Below are 17,603 nucleotides of genomic sequence, written 5' to 3'. Positions count from 1 at the left end.
AATAATGTTGGTCACAGGCACTTGCTTTCCAAAGTAAGCCAACAAACACAAACAGCTGCACGTGAATCCCTCCTTGCAGGGTCTTTAGGTCAAAGCAGATACTGCATGCAAATGTGCACCTGAGCTATTAGGGACTACATGAATATTCAGAGACATACTTGGTACCATTCCAGGCAGATGGAGGAATATGGCTATAAAAATTAATCTTCAATTCCACTGAGTGGTCATAGTAGACTGATATTCTTGGAAAATTTGCTCTAGTAATGGAGGTCTCCTTGCCTTCAACCTAGAATGGATAGTGGAGCCCACTCCGACTCCTACCAGGGCAGTTCTTCTACCTGGCTGTGTGGTGACCTGAGGCCCGTTGCCTGGCTCAAGTTGACGTTCAATGACTCCAGGTTTTCCAGGGCTAGCCAAGCATGTCCACCCTGTGGAGCAAGTTCTGACACCTGCATTCCACCCATTTCCAGGAGGCAGTGGGGCTGCTCATGAGAGCAGAGGGAGGTGTACCTGCACTTGTGGCTGCCTTCTGGTTACCTCCAGCACAGAATGTGCACGAGTCCACCTTAGGTTGTTTACTGAGTCACTGTAATAAAAATACTTATCCTTCCTTATACTTTGAAATAACTCCTACTGCTAATAACGCTCCTTTCCATCAACCTAATAGACCATTCAAACGATTTCCCCCATATTGGCCCATGCATTTCATCTTAGGAAGTGTTAGTTAAGTGATCCACCTGGCCTGGTGGGGGAGAAATCATCATATGCTAGATGAGTTTCCTCATGAACCCAGAACACTGTATGTCTTGCTTCGCTTAGCCAGAGGTAAAGCAAATCACGCCATCTCAGAGGCCGCAGGCTCCTCTAAGACGGGAAGCTAGTAATAACAGGGACATTACTCACCACCCAACGTCATTGTGAAAAAGTCAAACAATGATAATATGCATGTGCATTCTTATCCTGCACAGTTTAATTTTTTAAAAAAACAACTTAGTAATGAAATGCTAAACTAAATATCAGCAAGTGCTGGAATGCATGCATTATTAGGAAGAGACCCATGAGGTTCAGGTTTTCTGGGGTGGGAGGGAATGACAGGAAGTGGCAGGGGTGTCTGGGCCTTATGCTGCCCATTGGTCCCCCATGCTGGTGGGGGAAGATCCCAGATGTTGTGAGCCAAGGACACCTAGTAGCATCAGTGTTTCAGTCAGTGATCACATGCTCACATCCAATCGCACTCATCATTTCACAGGGACATCCTGCCAGAATTTGAGATGAGGTAGGATTAAGCCCCTACCTTGGGGCTCCCTGGCAATCTGCCCTAACCAGCTTGGCAGAGTAATTGCAGAAATTACAATAAAACTCTTTTGTTAATAGCACACTTTCTCCCTAAGACAAAAATCTGATTACGATCTGAAATGAAATATCACCAAACCAATCAGAAGGAAACTGCTATTTATCTCTGGATCCCTTGGGAGTGGGGGATAGAGGAAGGGGAGGGGGGTGTGGAATGAACACACTGCTGTAATGGCTTCTCCAGTCTTCCAGTTATTTATGATTGGAAAAAGACCCTGCAGTTAGAACTCATCGGAATTTTCTTTTTAAAGGCTCCTACAAATATTTCTCCTGTTCATCCACTGTAATGGATAGGGGAGGGATTTCTTATCCTATTTCACAGGTGAGTAATTGAACGAGCAAAACATTTGTTCAGAATTGTAACAATTGTGGTTCGTGGCCCCAGACAGACAGGTCGAATAGAGTGTTCCAGGTCTGTGGAATGCACTATTCACAGCGCTAACACCTGAATAGCAGCAGCAGAGATTGACAGCTAACCACTTCCACAGTTTACAAAGCCCCCTCTTCTCAGGTTCGGAGAGTTACGGTTCCCCCCTGGCTTGGAGGTCTCACACAACCTTCTCCATCTAAAATCCACAACTGTCCCCAGCCCACAATCACCACCACGGGAAGGAGCCTCTCGTTCCCTATTCACCCTCAAAATCGTAGCTGGAACTTTGCTCCTTTAGGAAAATTTTCTTGACCTTTCTAAAGGTCAGAGAACCTGCTGTGTGCTCTCTTGCCAGCATCCGTTAGCTTGTGCACTGGGGTAATTTCTTTTTAAATCATTATTCTTCCTTTCTGCCTGGAGTCTGTTCCCATCAGGGCATACCCAGGATCTGGGACATCTTCTGGTCTCGAGAATGACTTGCTGTATGAAGGAATGAACGTTTTCTTAGAAAACTCTGAAGTTCACTAAAATTAAATGACTTGTCCAAGATCACACAGCTAATATAATAAGATAATGTGCCAGTTCCTTCACCTCTGAATAGCCAAGGCTCCTACTACTCTGTCACACTTGTTTCTTGATTCACAGGAAGCACAGTCGTCAGATAAAGGGATACTCAGGAAAGCAATCTGCCATTTGGGATTTGGATAGTCTGAGTTTGGAGAACTCTTTTACTCTGGACAGCATGCTCACATGCCTGATTATTCTTGGGCATTCTAGAGTAGACACACCCTGCAGGCAAAGACCGTGGGCCCCAGTGCACATCCTCATGGCATGCCATATCATGATGATGATGATGTCATCTGTAAGACTACCTTGACTGGCCATGTTCTTGACACTTCTCTGTTCTTGAATTGATGGCATTTCATCTGATAATTTCCAGCTGTCATGCCAAAGAGGACACCGCCACTATCAAGGCAAAAAGCTCTCTCCGATTTTTCCCAAAGAGAGAGCTCCCTTTGCTGGCTTTCTCCCTCTATGTTTAAGCCTGGACTATTGACACCATTGAGGCCAAGAAAGCCAAGACCTGCCCTTCCCTCTCCTTGTGCTACAGCAGCAGATAACTCACAATTCCACAATTTTGATACCTACTGGGCACACCAAGACCTTCTCTCTTTTCTAAGACTTTCCGGGATAGTGCTATAAGATGAGAAAAACCTGCCCGCCAGCTATCTGGGTGAAGGATTCAAAAATGAACTACACAGCCATGTGTCTCACGCTTGTAACCCTAGCTACTTGGGAGGCTGAGAGCGGATGATTGTGGTTCAAAGCAGCACGGGCAGGGAAGTCCGTGAGACTCTTATCTCCAATTAACCAGCAAAAAGCCAGATGTAGAGCTGTGGCTCAAGTGGTAGCATGCCAGCCTTGAGGGACAGAGCTCAGGATGTCAGTTCAAGGCCTGGTATTGGCGCCCCTTCCCTGTGAACTGGAGGAATTGTCTTTTTGTGGTGGGAAGTGTGGAGCATCGGAGAAAACCACACAGGATGAGTTCAGTGTCCCACAAGAAGTTTAAACAAATGGGGGAAGCAAAAATGGGGCTGTTAATTTCACTGTGAAATCTAGGAAAAGCTTCCAGGAGATTTGAGTAAGTACCTTCAGGCAGCAAGAACAGGAAAGAAAGAAGAGTCTAGGCTTCTCAAGAGAGTACCAGTGTCCCAGGTTTCCACTTGGAATCCGGAGGTTTCCAATCTCTCCTGTTACTATGACAACACTCAACCAGTTCCCCTCCCTCCTACCCTGCCTGGGCTCTTGGGCAGCCAGTCACTCTAGCTGCTAGGGCATTCCTGGGGGCCGCCAGGCACACGGCAGGGATCTCTCAAGGCTGTGGCCTGAGGAAGAGAGCTGCTGCTGGGAAATTCCCTCTCCCTCCGTATCTTGTAAGGTGTCATGACTTGAATGTGGGGGACCTGGCCAGGGCGAGGGGTGATTGATGACATAGTAGGCCTGAGGATTTTTAGGCGCTGTTTTTCGTGTTTGATGGAGAAGGTCAATTATTATGTTAAGGAAAGTTGAGTAAGCAGCCAGTTTTCTCCCTTCTCCCCAGCCTCCACGGCAACCACAGTGCATCTCTGTGTCTAGTCCTAAATCTGGTGATAATCTTGATTTCAATTCTGTCACAAGGCCCTGGGTAACCACAGACAGTTCTACTTCAAAGTGACCTCTCTGTGCTTCACAACCTCCCCAACCCCCAAGTTAGCTTAGTTGTGAAGCAACATTGGCACAAGGTTTATGCAAACCAAATGAGATTATTATTTTTTTTCCTCAAGAAGGGCAAATGTGGACCAGTCTGTGGATCAGGGTTTGCATATGGGAAGGCTGAGGGATAAATGTGTTGGGATTTGTGCCACCAGCTGCTCTCCACTTCCAACACTGGACCCTCCCTGAGCTCACTTTTAGCTGGAACAGCTTGGATCAAAACCTGGACCCACCACTACCATCTATTTTTTTTGTTGTTGTTGGTTGTGGGGCCTGAACTCTGGGCCTGGGTGCTGTCCCTCAGCTCTTCAGCTCAAGGCTAGCGCTCTACCACTTGAGCCACAGTGCCACTTCTGGCTTTTTTCTTTTTGCTTATGTGGTGCTGAGGAATTGAACACAGGGCCTCAGGAATGCAAGGAAAGCGCTCTACCACTGAGCCACCTTCCCAGCCCACCACTACCATCTTTTGGCCTCAACTGAAAAAGGAGGATGAGAATAGACAACCCATTCTAGCATGGTTGGGGAAATCAGAAGAGATAACTAGTTTATATCGCGTAGTTAAACAGTGCTTGGCACGGAGTAAACGTTCAGTGAATATTAGCTTGGCCTGTTAGTCTCCCTGTGGGCATTTGGGCTTGTGTTCGCTGCAGTGGTCCAATGGTGAGGAGCTACAGGACGCAGAAGGGACCACAGGGATGAAACCCGTGTGTATCATGGGAAGCTGTTTCTCATTATGAGGAATATAAAGCTATAGCCAAGATTGACCCTTAGAAAAGAGGAACTGCTAGTTTTATCCCGCCTTGAAATTATGTGTTAGATAGAGATAATTCTGGCGGAAACTCTCTTTCCTTTTCCACTTCCTCACCTCCCTGACAATGTGTGGAAGATTGTTGTTTTCTGATAGTATGGCTGCTATTCCCACTAGACCCAAAGCTATTTGAGAGCTTTCCTTCTGGATATCCCCTGTGTCTAGCACACACACTATAAGCTAGGAAGTGCATGTTGACACACGCTAGAAGCTAGTAAGTGCATGTTGGTTGACTGACTGGCTATCGTCTTGGGGGATGGAGTAGAAATGGAAGTGAATGTCTCTGTGAGAGCTGCGTGTTTCCTCCTCGGCGCTAGGGTAATCTATATTCAACATCATTGGCACCTCAAGCTCTCCTCTCTGTCCACACCTTTGCAAGCTTCTGCAGGGTTTAGATCACAGTGAGAAAGCAGGGAAGATGATGGTAGGACGGGGGAATGGGACTGGGGCCTGGGCAGAATACGAAGGCTTTGAAACCGGTGGGGTTTGCTTAGTAAGCATGGCAACCCAGAGCAGCAGCAGCTCATGGTTCAAGTAAATGAGTAGACAACCAGGGAGCCAGCCAAAACGGAGAGAACTGATGCCATGAATTCCAAAACGGCGCAGTCCTGAGCCTGGTGGTGGGTAAAGAGATGGGGGCACAGGAAGTAGAGATCTCAGATGGACCCCTCCCAGGAAAGAAGCTGCTTCTTCAAGCTCCGAGAGGTGGGCCGGACTCCTGTGTGGTGGCAGGTTGCGGAGGGTAGAGTCTGTGCTTGCTTTTTGTTTTATTTTGTAAAAACACAATCCCCATGACTCTAGCACAGTATCAAGCACGCACAGAAGTATTTAAGAAATGCATGTGTTAAAAATGCAACCTAAATCATGCTGGGGAAGCTCCTGCCGTTTGAAGCAAGGCTACCAGGCCTCCTAAGAGTTCCTACAATTCTCCCTTCAAGAGGAGCTAAGGAGGACTGATCAAGTGTAGTTGATATGTAGTGCACACCCTTAATCCCAGTCACTTGGGGGGTAGAGGCAAAAGGCTTACAAGTTCAGAACCAGGCATGTATTATTATTAGGGGACCCTATCTGTATAAAGTTAGGGGACCCTATCTCAAGAAAACCCCAACAACAACATAATTTCACAGTTGTGATTAAAAAGCAGCTAAGTTGAAATGTTATATTTATTCCGTATTCCAAACCTTTTATTTCTGAACACGTGTAATTTTTAATCTGCTTTTTAATGAACTGTAAATTGTGAATTTTTAGGTGCCCTAGGCATACCCCTGCCTTTAAAAAAAAACAAAAAGAAAAACCAGAAAAACAAAATACAGAACTATCGGGCTGAGCATTCAGGTGGCCAGCGCCTGACGAGCATACATGAGGGCCTGGGTTCAAAAAAAAAAAAAAAAAAAAAAGAGCGAAGAGCAGGTGATATGCCCAGATCTCACTGACCCTGGAAAACAGAGGTGAGACTTGTCTGGACTCTTTCCCCTGCTGGCTGAGTGAATTGCCTTAGGTGCTGTGTAGTCATAAACAAAACGTCTTTGAAGCAATCATAAGACCTTGAGATGAGATAGAGAAATTATGATTTTGCAAAGAGACTTTACCAGGTCATTTCTTGCTTAGGATCCCATGTGACTGCACAGGCTCCTCTTTAGGAAAACGAGACCTGCATCCGCCACTTGAAAATACCTCCCGCCTCTCTGCGGAACCTTCTCCCCTCCTGCCTTTTCTTCTCCCGCATACAGAGCTGTTTAGAGGCGGGAAGAAGAATAAAGGCCATTTTCAGCCTGTTCTTGTTTCTTTCTGCTAATCTCTAGGCCACATCTGTTTTGTAAAAGCTGTTGAGTTGAAATCTAGGTCCCAATACATGGAACCTGAACGTAACAGCGGCTGGAAAGAAGTATAATAGTGCTGCTATAGTCAGCATTAGAGAAGGTCACGTGCTCATTAATTTATATTTAGTGGGTAGCTAAATTCTGCACCCTGGGAATACAATGATTGTGATGGAGGCTTAGACCTTACCAAGAAGCCCAAAGCTTATGAAAAAATGATAGAGTCTGGGAAGCGTGTTACCAAGTGTTCTTCTTCTGTCTTCACATCTGTCACAGCATTTATAACCCTGTATTATAATTGTCTCTTTGCCTGATTGTAAGTTCCTGAGAAATAGAACAGTTTCTTTTTTATCACTGGTGGCAACCGTAGGGCTTTTCTGTGGGACAGTTTCTTCACAGGAGCCCTGGAAAGCACAGGGCTCTTGGTAGAAAGCTCCATTTCCTCATCTGTAAACAGGGCAGGTATCTTTCTTACTAGGACCTTTTTCACTGAGCCCTCAAGAGGGCTATATGAGAGGAAGTAGGTGAAATGCTCAGCGCTATGCCCAGCACACAACCATAAAGGTGGCTGTTGTGGGCTGTCATTTCCTTCTCACTGAGAAATAACTTTTAACCATCAAAAAGCCAGAGGTGGAGGTGTGGCCAAAGTGGTAGAGTGCCATTCTTGAGCAAAAAAGCTCTGTGACAACCCCCAGGCCCTGAGATCAAGCTACCAGTATGCCCCACATACATAAACACACACGCGTGCACGCGTGCACATGCGCACACACACAGAGCTTTTTAATTTACTTCAAATGCTTTTTTTTGTCTCAACTGTCTAAACAACTTCCATTTCTAAGACAGTGGGTTTAGTGTCTCTTATGAAATAAGATAATGTCCCTTATTAAAATATAAGCTCAAAAGCATCAAATAGAAACAGTACCTTTATGAAAAATAAAAATTTATAAGTATGTTGATCAAACAAACATGGTGAAAAGGAAAGCAGCTGAAGACATTGGAAATTTCTCAAAAAATAAAAGGTGGGTTTATCATATGATTCAGTAATTTCACCCCCAGATATCTCTCTACCCAGAGGAACTGAAAATAGGAAATCCTTATACTGTTTGCAGAAGCACTATTTACAACAGTGTGAAGTTGGGCACAACTCAAACATCCATCAACATATGAACAAACCGCCATGCATGCAGATGATGTAATATCACTGATCCATGTTACAACCTGTACGAACCTTAAAAAACACTATGCTAAGCGAACAAAGTCTGTCACAAATGGTCACAAACTGTGTGATTCCTTTGACAGGAAGTACCCAGAGAAAGCAGTAGGAGGAAACTTCTTAATGTGTTTTATTCTGGGGCACTGAAAATGTTTTAGGACCAGATAAAGGTGGTGGTTGTGTAACTCTGCCAATGTACTAAATGCCCCCTGAACTGTTCACTTTAAAATGATTAACTCTGTGAAATGAGAATTTTACCTCTATAAGATAGAATGGGAGATAATGCTAACCTTCCTTGAAATCTAGTAGGAAGTACATCAGACAGAAGGCGACACTGCTCATTATTGATCATGTGAGAAGTACAAAATGTTGCTGTGTACGTATTCATTCATTCCACTCTTTTACCAAACAGTAGTGGCCACATTACTGGTCCTTTACTTTTAAAAAATGTTTTTTTCTCCTTCCCACTCAGGCCCCATTTTGAAGGAATGATATTTTTCACATCCCTAAGATCTCATTCCTGGAAAATGTCAGTCAGAAACACCTGACATTCTTCCCTGTGTGGCACATGTGCTGTGCCGGTTCTTCTCCTTGGGCCCAGACAGTCTGGAAGTGAGGTTTGTTTTTTCCATGTCTGGAATTAGAAAGCCATCTAGCCACTGAAAGAATCCACACCCAGCTTCCTCGCAGAGGTCAGTCAACACGGGGAAGCACACAGCCATTTTGAAATCAGCCAGTATCCTCCGGAGCCCTGCAGAGCATTGCTCTTTTTTCCTGACCCAATGAAGGCTTTGGTCCAAACATCCCGTAGAGCAGGATCTGAGTTTCTAATTTGGAAACTAGGAGAGCTATGAGCAGCCTGTGTCTAGGTGGCACTGCGAGCAAATGTGCCTCCCTCTCCCAGGGGACGTTTCATTATGGGATGGTGTGGGTCACCTGCGCAACGAGCCTGGAGGTTTTAATCTAGGCCACCGTAGCACTGTGCTGGCAACTGCTGCTCAGCAGATTGTGGGCCTTGGGGCAGGAGGGAATGTTCCAGGTCAGGAGTGGAAGGTACAGGGAGAGAGGGAGGGTGGAAACCATCAGTCAATTACAAGAAAAGGACTTTTTTGTTCAGGGTGAAGTTCAGTGCCGTCCCTGAGTTTTTTTGCTCAAAGCTAATGCTCTACCACTTTGAGACACAGCTCCATGACTGGCTTTTGAGTGGTTAATTGAAGGTAAGAATCTCATGGGGACTTCTCTGCCTGGGCTAGCTTCAAATCAGATCTCCACCTCCCAAGAAGCTAGGATTACAGGTGTAAGCCACCAATGCCTGGCTTGCTGATGGTTTTGAATATTCTGCCTGGCGTAATGCTGAAGAATCAATGTTGTATTATTATTATTATTTTGTTGGTCATGGGGCTTGAACTCTTGGCCTGGGTGCTGTCCCTCAGCTCTTCAGCTCAAGCAAGGCTAGCGCTCTACCACTTGAGCCACAGCACCACTTCCAGTTTTCTGGTGGTTTATAGAGTTTCACAGACTTTCCTGACTGAACTGGCTTTGAGCCATGATCCTCAGATCTCAGCCTCCTGAGCATCTAGGATTATAGGCATGCGCCACCAGTGCCTGGTGTACTGTACTCTTGACACCCTTGAGGGTGGGGTGGGGAACAGCAATGGCTACCATCTTTGTATGCCTTAATTCTTCGCAGCACTGTTAGATAAATGGCTATTAAGAACACAGCATGCATGCTGAAGATCGATGGAGCCCAGAAAGATTACATGGACTTTTATTTCCTGCAGGTTCCTAATCGCTGGGAAGGTCACCTTGACCCTACTTAGTTGCTGAGTGGTTTCAGGCAATGTGTGAGTAGCTGACTGAAGCAGGCAGGCTATGATGGAGGCTATGGGTATCTGGGGGATCACCGGCTGAGGGAAAGCCTACATGTTGTCCTATTGGTGGAATTACATAAAAAGCTAAGATTACACCAGGCATAATCCTAGTACTCAGGAGGTTGAGATCTGAGGATCATAGTTCAAAGCCAGCCCAGGTAGGAAAGGCACTGAGATACTTATTTCTAATTAACCACTAGAAAACTGGAAGTGGTGCTGTGGCTCAAAGTATTAGAGCACTAGCCTTGAGTAAAAGAGCTAAGGGACAGTGTCCAGGCCCTGAGTTCAAGCCCTACAACTATCCAGACAAGAAAAAAAGCTAGGGTGAAAGGGATAGCCTCAGTATCTTCTTTGAGTCTGGGAGAGAATAAGTACACTCCTGATTCAAGAGCAGTGTTCTCTTCTCTTATTCAATCGTCACTGTCATTTAGGCTAAGAGACAGCATTTCCAGTGTGTCATTCTGCTCCCCTAATATCAAAGCTAACGGAACTCCCATTCCTACTGCTTGTCCCCTTGCCCCCAGACACAGCCTCTACACCCCTCTCCGCACCCACAACCCCCATCTCAAAACAATTTTATAACACATCACTATCTGATCGCCACTATTCGTATACTTTATCCCTTCTCTTCTGCCATTTTTTTTCTATGATTTTCCTGGAAACCTAAAAGAAATTGCTGATAGTCTTTCCTTAAACCTATTCATCTTAAAATGAGGGTTGTATTTGAGGAGAAGGAGAAAATCAAAGAAAAAGATCCCGAAAAACACCTTATGGGTACTGAGGAAGAAGCAATAGACAGTTAAGAGCATAGGCAAATCTGTGGGGGAGGGAAGGGTTCGTGGGTGAACCACAGAGGAGGGGGTAACAACGCTCTAGAAGAAATGTACTCATTACCTTGCTCATGACCCCTCTGCTCAGCATCTTTACAATAAAATACAATTAAAAAAACAACACCCTTTTAGTTCTGATTTGGCCAAGAGTTGATAACAATGGTTAGATTTTCTTTCATTTCTTAAAGACAGACTCCATGGAGGGAACTTGTTTACACTGTGGGTGCTATGCGGGGGAGGGGGGGGAAGGGGGGCGGGCGGAGATTGCATCTGGCCCATGTGTGGCCCTTTGGGAGTTGCCCCTGGGGAAAGTTCTCTGGTGTTTTTGTGACGTTCACTTGGGCTCTGTGCCACCTTCTTCTGGTACTGTGGCATTTAGTGTCCACTCGGGTCCCTGCTGATGTCCTATTCAGATGGTTCAGACCCATGTGAGGGAATTGTCAGGCCCCTGTGCTGGTCTGCAGCCCTGGGATATAGCTCCTAGAAACTGCTGTTGACTTTCTCTTTGGTGTTTGGAGAGGAGAAAATTTTATCTTTCCCCTGTCCTTATCTTTCTTACTGCATCCATGACGAGGTCCAATTGTTCACCTGAATCCTTTCACATCAAACAGTGAGTTATGGATTAGTGTTGGAGATGTAAGGCTGACACTTAGGCTAGTCTCCAGTACATTTTTAATGTCTGAGGCCAAACAGGCTTTCGGTTTGTTTGTTTTGTTTTGAGACAGGGTCTTGTTAAGTCCCTTAGAATAGCCTTGAACTTAAGGTCCTCCAGACTTAGCTGCCCCAGTGCTGGGATTACTATGCCTATCAATCTTCATAACAAATTTGACAAAACATTGAAAGTGTTTTAGGTAATTAAGGCACCAAGTGTGGTCTACGTTCTAAAGGGGTATCTGGAACTCCTGAGGAAAGTATGAGGATTGAATTGCTGGAACAGAGGCAATGGGGGCTTGCATGGAAATTGTCCTAAAGGAGCAGCTCTACCTACATCTCCTCAGGATCATTGTGCACCTGTTTGCTCCTGAGGCCACGGCGGAAAGATTCAACCTTTGAGTGAGAGCCTTTCATTTCCTCTCTGCCAACATTTGAATGCCTACATGTGTTCTGTGCACACGAAGGTCAGGTATTAGAGACTGAGGTAATATGGTATATTTTTAAACAGAAAGACAAGGAACTCAGATTCTGATCTCTCTATTAACCAGCTGTGTGATCAAGGTATTTGCTTACCCTCCCGGAACTTTCCTTTGCTGGTCTGTGAAGTGAAGGGTGGGGTTGACTCATCTCAAAAGTGTTTTTCCATTTGAAGTCTCTGAGTCTGTGGTTACTTCCTCTTCACCAACAGTCAGACTTGACTAGAAAGAACTCTGTTCACTTAAAAGTTTTTGGTGCAGGCACAAAGGTGAAGTTCTACTATGGTGGAATCTATCACTTTTCCCTGGGATAAGGAAAAGCCAAAAATAGACCTAAGTTACCAACTGATGCTCAGATTCAGGGCCACTGCTACCTTAACCAGCACCTTGAAGAGGGTTAGAAAGAAAGAGTCCCCTAAGTTAACTGCACTGCAAGTGGCACGCAGCAGGGCCTAGCAGGCGGAGGAGTCCTGACTGCTTTCCGTCCCCATATGTCCCCAGAGTCCTTGTGTAGTGAACAACACGGTACATGGGTATGTATCAGCAGGATGTTCATGTGCATGGGTATCAGTGGGATGTTCATTTCTTTGAGATCTGACCACTTTAGAGAAGGAGTAGAAAAGGACAAGGCTAGAATTGATGCACACTACTGATCCAACCAAAGGAGATTTTCATCATGACTGCCTTAAAATGTTTCAGGCAATTAAAAAATCCCAAGTTGGGGCCTATGATGCTGCCTAGATGTGCCTGCTCAGCCCACGGGGTAAGATTAGTAATAATGGTAATTAATAATAATAATGGTAACAGTATAAACCCATACATTTTTTAGAGTCTTACATAGCACATTAAATGTTCTTTCTTTTTCAGTTGAAGTTTGATTCTAACCATTGCCCTGGTGAGTAATAATTTTCCTCATTTCAAACACAAGGGAAATGAAGCTGAGTGATTCACAGTCTTGTTCAAAGGCAGCTCATAAGTGACAAGCCAGGAATCGAACCAACATTTGTCTAGCACCAAATTTAATGTTGTTTTCTTCCTAGCAAGTTGCTATTATATTGTGATCTGAACGGCCTTGGCATCAATACTTAAAGAACAACTCATTAAGGGCCTGGATTTCTCCTGAGCAAGTCATCCTCCTCCTTTTAATGAAGTCAGGGCTGACTAAAGTCAGGTGTGCTGACTAAAGATTTGAGTATGCATTCTGAGAAACCTTTGCAGATCTCATAACTGAACTAAATACTCATCTTTCATAAGGAAGAGTGATTCCCAGAGATGAGCTCATTTAGAGAAATTTACCTGTGTCACGTGTTACCTGTGTCACCATTAACTCAGAAATCTCTCCACCAATTTAGGAGTTACTCGGCCATACACCTTGGGAAAGCCTTAAGTCTGAGGAGAGCCGTCTCTCCAGATGATATGAAAATAACAAGGCCTTTCAGCCTCATTGTGAAGGTGTCATTCTTACCAGGCCTCTTCAACCATATTTTGAAGGACAGCTGGTGAGATGGTTCAATTGGAGCAACCTTGATCCCTGGATGAGTCCCCAACCTGTATATCCAACTGTCAATCACCCAACTCCACCTGGGCCTATTCAAATTAAATACATCTAGCATGCATAGTGCCACCTTCTCCCACAGCCTGCTTTCCAATCTAGTCTCTTTTAGCTGCTATGATTTCCATGCATGGCACCATGGTACACCTTCTAATCAACCTCTGCCCTCTTTCTGCTTCCCTTACATTCTCTTGCTCATGAACTGCTTTCAAGTCTATTTTCTAAACCCCATCCCTCCTTTCCTCAGTTTCTACTGCTGCTGTAGAGATCCTCATTACCATCACTTTTCATCTCTCCCTCGCCAGCCTCCATTTCTCATTAATTCTTAATCCAAACACAAATCTCACTGTGCCCTTCCCCGCTTAAAGAATCCAACTGCCTTCCCACTGCTGCAGGAGGGAGCTATCCTGGGTGATAAAGCACTTTAATCCCCGTACATGCTGTTCCCCCAATCTGTCACCCACTTCATGTTTTTTCCCTTGGTCTAAAAATCCCCCCTTCCCTGGGAACCCTGATCCTTTTCAAGGCCTTGCTCACGCTTCACTTCTCAGGTGTTAACTTGCAGGCCCTTTCTGGGGGAGGAAGTTCTGCTCCCTCATTTGCATACGTTCACTGCTCTTCTCAACCATCGTTTGTTTCTGTAGCATCTCTTTCCCAGACTGGGACTCTCCACATGCAGAAAATATCGCATTCATTCTCTTGAACACCAAGGCTCCGGCCTATCCTTTTCAGATTATAGTAGACAAAAGTAATATTGAAGGACTATCTGGGCTAGATATACTCTTTCTTTGAAAAAAAATCAGTAACTGTGCTTGTCTTGTGGTACTAGGGTTTGAACTCAGGGCAGGCGCCCTCACGACTTGAACCATGCCTCCAATTCTTTATGTTTTTGTTGTTTTTCAGGGAGAGTGGCTGTTGCCTTCCACCATAGCTGTGCCCAACCTAAAGCAATGGTACCCATTATTGAAATGGGGTGTTATTAGTTTTTTTGCATGGGCTGACCCCAAACCTCAAACCTCACAATCTCTGCCTGAATTTCCGGTTTAGTAATTGTTCTCCTCTTGAGTTTAGTCTTGAGGGAAAAGGGCATAAGTTACCCCCCCCCTTTTTTTTTCATTCCAGAAGCTGAAAATTAACAAGGTGTGAAGGCTAGAGAAACATTTGCTTTGCAATATGTCTCTTTCCCAGAACTTCATCTAGAGTAGGGATAGAAAGAAAGAATTTCAGCTAAAAGGAGGGTCAGATTTTCCGATACAACCACCTTACCAGTTCATTACTGTACAAGGGGCAGACACATCAAACCAAGTGGCTGATGGAGCTGAATCCCATTAAAGGCCAGTGAGACCTGGGCAAATTCTTTAGGTAGAACTTGCACACCAGGGGCAAGAGGGTTAAGAATAAGAACCAATGCTATTTTCAGTCCTGCTCCAAGTAAATCAAGGCTCTTCCATTAACCAATAGGATTTCAGGCTGAGGATTCCATACATTAAGCTTTGGGTTCTTATGAGCTTTAGATAGGTGAATGTCCTACAAGTGCTCTGGAAAGCAGGTGCTTCTGAGATGGTTAAGTTTCCTCTCCACTGGCTTGGATATTATTAATTATTATTATTATTATTAAATTGGGACAAGTACTGGTCTCTGCTTCGGTTTGAGTTAGGCAGGGCTGGTTTTTACACTAGCTAACAACAACCTTTTACCTAACTCTGCTGTCCCAGAGCTTTTATGTGTTTGTTTTAAATAGGAATCCACGGTATTTTCACAAAACCCTCAAAAATACTAGGGAAACGGGTCTTGTTCTACTCCCAAGGTGAGGGAGGGAGCCTGTGCCACAGTGGATCCCCTGGCGGCTGGAGCAGTGGACAGGTCCCGCTCCACCCTTGCGCTAGCCAACTTTGGTTTTTTTTTTTTTTTTTTTTACATTTAGCCTCGTTTGTTAGCTCCATTGAATATTTGGGTTTCTACACAATGAGAACATCAGAGCCCAGGATGCTTTGGGGAAAGTCTGGGGCCTTGATTCTTTTTATTTATTTGTATTATTTTTCTTGGTAAGAGACAGAACACCCATCTGTCCCTTTCCAAGTGCCAGCTGTGGTGCACTGGATTTGAGGACTCCACGCCGCACTCTGGGGGAGAGGAGCTCCTGTGGGCTCAGCCCAGAGGCAGATGGCCTGCGGGGAACCCTGGTTTAGGGGGTTAAGTTTAGAGAGTCTACTGAGCACCCCGGGATCGCACGTCTGTCCGGGACGGATCTCACCCGGGGAGGAGTGGGAAGTCTCCCTCTCAAGAGAAGGCAGTTTGAAATGTTATGGGGGTGGGGGGGCAGAGAGAAGTGACCAGAACCTCAGAACGTGCTGACACTCACCTTGGGTCGGGCCGGAGGGCTTCCTGCAGGCGTGGGTCCGCGCCGTCCCGCAGGCTCGGTGCGGGAGACCCGGGCTCCGGGGACGCTGTCGGGGCTCCGCGCGCGGCGCCTACCTGCGGCTGCGGCCCGGAGTTGCTGCGCCCGGCCCGCAGCCCAGCCGGACCCCCGCGCTCACCGACGCGACCTGCGGGATCCCACCGGCTGCTCGCCTCGCCCCTCCCCGCCCCGGCCCGAGCGGCCCACCCCGCAGCCGCCCCGCCGTGGTGCGCTGGGACTCGGGCGCCTCCCGCCCCGTCTCCGGGCCAGGCCCCCTCCCGCCCCTCCCGCCCCCCCCCCCCCGCCTCTCCCGCCCCTCCCGCCCCTCCCGCCGTGGCGTGTCCTCACCCCTCCGGCCCGGCCCCGTGCGCCTCCTGCAGGACGCAGCGCCCGCGCCGGGCTTTCCCGACGCGAAACCGCCCCGGGGCAACCTCGGGTCTCACCGCAGCCTGCTTGGGAAGGGCGCCCGGGGCCCTGGGGTTGGTGGGGCAGAGGCCCCCCTGTCCCAGGACCTGTCCCAGGACCAGGGAGGGGGCGACCCCCTCTGGGCACTGCAGTGTGCGCCCAGGGGTGCACACCCCCCCCCAAGGAAAAATCGAGAAGATCCAGCACCCCCCGGGCGGGTGGGGGGGGTTAAGGGATGAGGGGCAGCTCCAGCTCCCAGGCGTCCTCAGGGCGTGATCCCCTCTCAGGCCCGGCTCTCCGTCTACTTTTTGTTTGGTTTAGGTTTTGGTTGGTCATGGGGCTTGAACTCGGGGCCGGGCGCTGTCCCTGAGCTTTCTTTGCTCAAGGCGGGCCCTCTACCACTTTGAGCCATGGCTTCACTTCTGCTTCTTTTCCTTCCTTCCTTCCTTCCTTCCTTCCTTCCTTCCTTCCTTCCTTCCTTCCTTCCTTCCTTCCTTCCTTCCTTCCTTCCTTCCTTCCTTCCTTCCTTCCTTGCATTCTTGCGGTTAATTGGAGATGAGAGTCTCAAGGGGACTTTTCTACCCAGGCTGGCTTTCCAGCCTCCCTGAGTAGTTAGGATTACAGGTGTGAGCCACCGGTGCCTGGCTCTCAATATACTTTTAATTCAGATCTCTTGGCTCAGGTTCTGAGCAGCTGGACCACTGGCATATGAAAAGGCCTTGTGCCAACGTTGTAGATAGCACTCAGACCACATGAAGCTCTGATGGTCCTGGCTAGGGGGCGGGTGTGCCAGCTCCAAGGTTACAGCAGGTGGGGGAAGGCTGTGATGGCCAGACTGGCTGTCCAGTACCCAGGGGCCTCCTCCTTGTCCTGCTATGACATGGATGTAGATTCTATCTCGAGTGTAATTAGCAGTGGCACAGGTAGTACCTGCCAGGTGCTGGGCTGAGACTTGCTCTCCACTGGCTGTGTCTAAGCCATGATGCTCTCCAGCCATTGCATGGGAGCATTAATGACTGGCGCAACCAACAGTTACAACCTAGGAACCAGAGATCCCCGCCTGTTTATCCAGGAGAAGCTAACCAGTTTCTGAGTTCAAAGGCCAAAGAAAAAAGCTAGCCCCCCAGCCAGAAATGCCAAGAATAGTCAGGGAAAGGGGTGGGGGTGAGGGGAAAAAGTTCTTTCAAAGGAATATTAAAGGAGAGCTTCTTAGAAAGAACTAAGACTGGATTTAAATTTAAAAGAGGAGGGGGGATAAAGGAGTCCCATAAATAAGTAGCTAGCAAGTAGTCAGATAGGTCGGTAGGGTGCGAGAAGGCTGGCTCTTAATGGAGATGGAGAATCCTTGGGAAGGGAAGAGTGTTTCCACTGAGAAAAACTTGAACTATAAAGACATTTTTTTTTAACCTCCTTGTGTGGGATTGGTGCCTCCCAAATTCTGGACCTTAAGCCAGAGCAGAGGAAGACAGGTATGAAGGGAGGATAGGAAGACTGGAATGCAGGCCAGAAGGTGTGAACACAGGTCTCTTTCCACCTGTAGCTTTAGGCACAATGTATCTCACTCACTTTTGTTTTTCAAATTCTTTATTGTGATTAAGTGATT

The 17,603-nt window shown here is 46.8% G+C and overlaps 1 protein-coding gene across 2 annotated transcripts in view; it reads right to left on the bottom strand.

The window, feature by feature from the left end:
• The window catches only part of Kiaa0040 (KIAA0040 ortholog), a 39,539-nt gene extending 23,730 nt beyond the window's left edge, over positions 1-15,809 (bottom strand). For both annotated transcript variants that reach the window (XM_070034420.1, XM_070034419.1), the window contains exon 1: positions 15,560-15,809. The gene's annotated coding sequence lies outside the window, so the exon portion shown is untranslated. The remainder of the gene's footprint in view (positions 1-15,559) is intronic.
• Positions 15,810-17,603: the final 1,794 nt, after the last annotated feature.

Source organism: Dipodomys merriami, unplaced genomic scaffold (assembly GCF_024711535.1).
Source record: "Dipodomys merriami isolate MVZ:Mamm:240054 unplaced genomic scaffold, mDipMer1.0.p SCAF_24, whole genome shotgun sequence".
NCBI classification, from domain to species: domain Eukaryota; kingdom Metazoa; phylum Chordata; class Mammalia; order Rodentia; family Heteromyidae; genus Dipodomys; species Dipodomys merriami.
Note: the sequence above shows the minus strand (reverse complement) of the source record. Positions and strands in the feature narration are given on the sequence as shown.